Source organism: Eptatretus burgeri, chromosome 4 (assembly GCF_056783735.1).
Source record: "Eptatretus burgeri isolate ZD-2024b chromosome 4, Ebu_testis_v1, whole genome shotgun sequence".
NCBI classification, from domain to species: Eukaryota; Metazoa; Chordata; class Myxini; order Myxiniformes; family Myxinidae; genus Eptatretus; species Eptatretus burgeri.
Window position 1 is genome coordinate 14,018,244 of NC_140964.1, and position 6,988 is coordinate 14,025,231.

Consider the following 6,988-nt stretch of genomic DNA (forward strand, 5'->3'; position numbering starts at 1 on the left):
GACCTCTCTCTCTCTCTCTCTCTCTCTCTCTCTCTCTCTCTCTCTCTCTCTCTCTCTCTCTCTCTCTCTCTCTGACTTTCTCTGCCCCCACACCATAGGTGTGTGTGTGTGTGTGTGTGTGTGTGTGTGTGTGTGTGTGTGTGTGTGTGGGGGGGGGGTTGGTTGGTTCTTGTGTATTAAGCATTGTGCTTTATTTATTGCATCATATATTTCTTCTTGGATTTTGTGCCACATGTCTTGTGTATAATTCAATTATTTATATTTCCTAAGTTTGCATATGTACATGTTTGGTTTCGACCATCTTTCCCACTTTGACCGATTTGGTTAACTGAAAACCCCTGGAGGGTAATTAATGAGGTGAACCCTTCGTCTGGGTAATCCTGTGTTCTTTGACACACGAGAACAGAGGCACATTACCACTGCTCAGGAAGCATGTCAATAAAGTCAATAAAACAAGCCTTGACTGACAGTTATATAATTTTGCAATTGGTTTGAAAATCACAAATGTGTTTGCTTAATATATTAAAGTCGACTTTTAGAGTCTAAATTTTGCGACGTCCTTCTGTTGCAGTTCACGATTTATTTGTTTATTTTCAGATTACCCACTGCATTTGACACCCATGAATGTCAACTACCATAATATAGGTTTTTTTTTAATGACTCGTACTTCGTAACTGTTAAAAGTGACAGGTATTACAATAGGCCACAAGGGACTGTTCTCTAATTATTGATTTCTGTTTTGCTATTTATGATATTCTTGGCAGGGGTTCTGCAATAATTATTGTCCTGTTGACAATAGCATGAAATTCGAAGGATATATCATCTCACTTGCCATAATCATGACACCGCATCACGTTTCAGTATCCTGCAGAAAATCTAGCTTTGGTTTCAATTACTGCAGGATATTCGTGCATCTTCAAAGCGCTGACCAGAATTGCATCGGGGATGTAACACAAGCTTGATGCACCAAATGACGTGTTAGTGTGAGTGTTCTTTCATATAAGACTTTATTATAATTGCTTTTGAACGAGTATGATGCTCTCTGATGTTTTGCAGCTTAAAATGAACGTAAAATGGTGAGTGCTTCCATTTTGGTTTACGACAGGTGTGCAGTCGGTGATGTTAAGGAAAACTGCTCTGAGAATCTGGTCATTTCCTCGGTGATTTATTGCATCTCCCTTTTGGTTCATTCTTGTCTGATGTCGATGCTTTGGCAGAAAATATGAATGTATTTATCCGGTGTAACTTTTGCCCTTTCGTCTCGGATGGAATTTATCGCACCGTCCATTTACACTTGATGGATCATTCTGAGCCGGCTCTTGCTGCAGTATAATGAGCTGTCCGGCTCCTGACATTCTGGATATGTACTGTGGGACTGTGGGAGTTCTATTTTTGTGGGAGTTATATGCTACACTGTGGGAGTTCTATTTTTCAGAATTTATTGGAGAGATTGCAGATGTATTGTCTGACTCTTGCTACCTTCGTGAGACAAAGAAGTTGCACCACTTTTCTTCCACCTGTGTACTCAACATCACTTGAGCCGACTGTGATGGCCTGGAATGACTTGAAACATTTCCTTTGCTGATTAAACTTTTCATCACTCTTGCTCAACACTCACAGCAGAGCTTTACAATCACGTGTTTATTATTATTTTTAAATCTGTGTCTCATCGTAAGTTCTTTCTGAAGGAGCCACGTTTCCACTGAGCCAACTCATTGCAAAGTTATTGCGAAGCATGCAGGTGTCCAGGTGGCCTGTTTAGTGCTGCCATCTGAAAACAGAGCTCATGATGTTGGGATCCCATGTTCCAAAGCTATAGGTACTGTTAGTGTGTTCATTTGTTCATTTTTTGTGTCTTGATGTCCTTACACTTTATGTTAAGTTCACTCTCTCCTTGTCCTATTTGTTATTCATGTTTATGCTGCTCTATGATCCTTAGATCATGGCTGTAAAAATGAAATGCTCAAAGTGGTTCGGTCTCCAAAGAGGCAGGATCACCAACTCTTTGTTTGGTGCAAACACACTGCTGTATTTACTATTTATTCAGGCTATTGGCAGAAATGGCCTGCTCTTCTAAAGGTCTTCTTTGCTTGAATTGGCTTCCATAATTAGCGGACTGCATGCATATGAGACAGCTGTGTTAACCTCTCCCAAGGATGGCTTTAGATTTTAATTGAAGAAAGCCAAACACTTCTCTCACGAGAAGGGTCAATCTAGTTTGGCAATAAGAGTCCATGTCGCAACACCATTATAATCCCTTCTTTTAATGATGATTTTATATCTCTCGCAGCAATTTTCCATTGTATGACCAACTTGTTTGAGATGTCATTGACACTTATATTGCTAAGAGCTTGAGATTCTCGCTGACTGTGACATTGATGACCTTGTGCACCAAGATTTCTTGGGAGAAATTTATGTCTGAATTTCACACTCCCAGGTAAGCAACTGATGCACACTGTAAGTACGGCTTTCACGTAATACACACCTGGGGGCATTCCGCTAAAATGAGACATAAGATGGACAGTGAGCCTTGGGGGATTCACGAAGCGTTTCTGTGGCATTGCTTTGGCAATCACAGGCTGCAATTCTCTGTTTCGTGGAAATGCGCAGCATTGCTTTATCAGCTATTGCAAACGGTGAACCATTGGTGTTCATTAAATGTATTCAATCTCATCGTTACACTCATGATTCATTAAATACTATCTCATCAAAATTAATCGTTGTGTTTATTTGTTTTTAATCGCAGCACAAGCAATTTTATGGCACTTTTGAAACGATTTATTATTGGACAGAAACAAAATGCTTGTAATGTTTCATCAACAATGGTAATGACTGGCTTGTGTTCATCTAGTTGTTAATTTTTCATGTGATGATGTATTTTTATTTTTACATCCCTGAGAAGTCCCAATAAATGACTCAAAATTAATACAAAGTGCATGCTCATTCTTCACCATCGCAAATCCCCATGCTTCTCATAAAAAGCAAAGTTGAAAGATGGCCAAAAGTTCCACCAGGAATGATCCAATATATATAATTGAGTTAAAAAATTTTTTTCCCCATTTTGACCTCTGTGACCACCCTAAGTTCCCACTCCCTGGAGCATGACCTCAAGGTCAAATTTTTTTTTGTTACATCCTCTATTTCATGCATCTCCCATTGTTTCCACATACAAAGTTTCATTTAGAAACATTTTAAAACGTACCTGTAATTACGTTTTTGGCTTTGACATTTTGACCCCGCCTGAGGGGGCGGGGCCAAAATTATGCTTCTCTCACATTTGTGCCATGTTGTGATCATACCCAAGTTTGGGGAATTTCTGCCCAACCGTTTGGGAGGAGATAGCTTGACGGACAGACAGACAGAGATGATTGTAATCCCAATGAGAGGCGGGATCTGCATCCGGTCCTGAAATAAAATTTAATCTGCTTGTTCTTGTCAACTCTCCAACTCATCCACCAAGTTTCGTCCGAATCTGTGCATAACTTTTTGAGGTATCGTGCTATACAGTACTGTTACTGTTTTTGCCAGATCTCTCAATGGTGAATAATCACTTAAAAATTCTCATATCCGGATGTGCATTTTCACTAAAATCGAATCAATTTGTCTTTGTGGTACACCCAACCTGTCCACTAAATTTTGTCTGAATCCGTACATATATTTTTAGCTCGCTTGTTCGAAGAACAGAGAGCTATAGCGATACTGTTACTAGCTAGCTATAGCGATACTGATACCCCGGCGTGAGCATCAGCGTGAGTGTGAAAATGTTAAAGTTTTTGGTGCAAGTTATTTAGAAGCTTGCCATTCATTTAATATGTGTACAAGGATGCTGATATTTGGCATGGAGGTTCCTTTGGGGTATACTATTGGTGTAGTGAAGTTGAAATAAAAAAAAATTCAATTTTTTTTAAATTTTTGACCTGTTTTGAACTTAACTTTTTTGTAGCACATCAACGTTAAAGTTTTTGGTGCAAGTTATTTAGAAGCTTGTCATTCATTTAATATGTGTACTCGGATGCTGATATTTGGAATGGAGGTTCCTTTGGGGTATATTATTGATGTAGTGAAGTTGAAATTAAAAAATAATTTCAGTTTTTTTAAAATTTTTGACCTGTTTTGAACTTAACTTTTTTGTAGCACATCAACGTTAAAGCTTTTTCTTTTCTAATGTTTTTGTCTACCACACTATTTTTTACTGATTACAATATACAAATACATATCTTGCTTTAAAATTATTTGAATCAGACTTCACTGCAATGCTTTATAAAAAATATTATTAGGCTAGTCTTTTAAAAACGATAAATGTATAAACAGGCGAGCATTGGGTGGCTTTTAACACCAACTCTCTGGTTAAGATATCCTGCTTACAGACAGCCAAACAGACAAGGGTGAAAACACAACCTAACAAGAAAAAGAGTAATCAGAGATTGCAGACCCTTGCCAGGACTTGTTTTGTGTGGTGTATTTTGTATGGCATTTCTGTACTGGTGTGTTGCGTAATTAATAACAGATATAATTAGAACTGCCACTTTATAACTGCTGGCAGTGATGAAGGGGTACCAAGACGTCCCGCTTTGCAACCCCGCTTTGATTTAACACCTGACCCTGACCCTGACCCATGACTTTTTATTATTATTATTCAATTGAATTTAGAATGGGATTTAAATGAATTCAGTTCAAATCACGAAAGTGAACAAAGCACGAAAGTTCTGTGCAGACAAACAAATGGCAGGACAAATAGGTACAGCCCTGCATTGGAGTCATCAGAAGGAACCCAAACAAGCAAAAAGCAAAGTTGAAGTCATCAGGATGAACCTGGATAGGATTCACATTTCAGCTGCTACTCCTCTACCAGCACAGCCAAGTGAGTCTTATTTAAAAAAATAATAACAATAAAAAATAAAAATAAAGAACCCAGATCAAAAATAATAAAGAACTCAGAGAAAACGTCAATCCAACAAGCGGTTGCGGAGAGAAACACGAAAGTTATGTGCGGACAGACAAACAGACATAGAAACAAACAAGAAGAAGACACTGTGCAGAGCTCGATACATGTAAAATCCATAAAACAAATATGACCTCAAAAATAAGTGGTAGTTGAATTAATTGACCAAATATACAACTCCTCTTCAAATTTTCCTTTATTGTGTCTTTTTCTCAATGCTGATTTGATTTATCTTTATTGTAATAGTATTATAACTATCGTTGTTGTTATTGTTGTGATAATTTTTTTGATACGGAATTATATATTTTTATCCCCCATTGGACTTGGTCCAAAACGAGGGCTTATGGAATTGGTCTCAATTTTTGTGTCTGTGCGTGCTTGCGTGCGTGCGTGCGTGTGTGCGTCCGCAACTATATCTCGGACATGTTCGGACTGATTTTCTTCGTACTTGGCACAAAGACAAAACATGATGGGATACATATGCGTGTAAAAGTTTTTTTGACATCTGATCTTAGATGGCCAACTGGTGGCCATTTTAGTTGTAAAAAAAAAATAGCCCTGGTGTCAAACACGTCCTCAACCATGTCAACTCAACATGCATTTACCGATGTTTAAACTTGGCATACAGATAATGAATGATGGCTTACATGTGCACATCATTCTTTTTTGAGATCAGATCCAATATGGCCGACTGGCAGCCATTTTGTTACTTCGCATGGTTTGATTTTGTTCAAACTTGGCACAAACACAGTACAAAATGCTATACAATTGCGCCTGACTTTATTTTGCGATCTGATCAAAGATGGCCGACTGATAGACTGGCAGCCATTTAAGTTGTAAAAAACCCCAATGTTGAGCACGTCCTCAACCATTTCTCAGACATGCTTTTACCGATGATGTTCAAATTTGGCACACAGATAAAGAATGATGGCTCACATACGCACATCATTTTTTTCAACATCGGATCCAATATGGCCGACCTGGCGGCCATTTTACTTGTAAAAAACCCCGGTGTCTCACACGTCCTCAAACATTTCTCGAACGAGCATTTACCGATCTTGTTCAAACTTGGCACACAGATAATGAATGATGGCTTGCATAGGCACAAACCATTTTTTCGAGATCAGATCCAAGATGGCCAACTGGTGGCCATTTTGTTACTTAAATGTGTCCCCAACCATTTCTCAGACATGCATGGTCTGATTTTGTTCAAACTTGGCCCAAGCACAGCGCATGATGGCATACATGTGCCCCTCAATTTATTTTGTGATCTGATCAAAGATGGCTTACCAGTAGAGTGGCAGCCATAAATATGGGCTCACTCTTTAACTCCATACAGCAACATTACTAAAACAACCCGAGTTATGACATTTTATGTCTTTTTTTACTTGTTTTATTACAATTGCATCATCATTTCAGCTGAGCCCAGTCATGTGAATTTCATCCGTCACTCCAAATACCATCTTGGGAAGTAGCTTGATAGCAGACAGTGTAACTACCTGTTACTGACTTGCTTGCTGGCTGGACATTGTAACTTTATTTAATGTGGATGAACTGGATCATCCTAAGATGTCGAATCAAGACTGAATGGAACCAAGGCTCGATGGTTCAGAAATAAAATTTTGATTCATTCTTGCACCTCAATCAAAAATAAGGAAATGTATGTATTTATTTTCATGTGCATATTGCATACTTGGATGTGGAGAGTGAAAATTGTACTCAGAAGGAAATATTTTCAAAAGTCAAAGACATACCACAAAGCATAATCAAGTGTATATTAGAAAATTGCTTTCTTACAAATTAGGTTGACTCGGACTTAAGTATCGAAAAATAAATTTATTTCTGTTTACTGGATGATTGTATCTCATTCATAGAGCTCTTTGAATGCATCTATGAAATGCCAACATCCACATCCTGGTGGATCTACTCCTTTTTGTCCCCATGATTCAGTGGTTGCATTGGTTTTCTCCTTCAAGAAATAACTTGGTTATGTGAATGCAAAAAACGCAATTCGCAAGCTGTCGTGATTTTTATTTTTAATTGGTT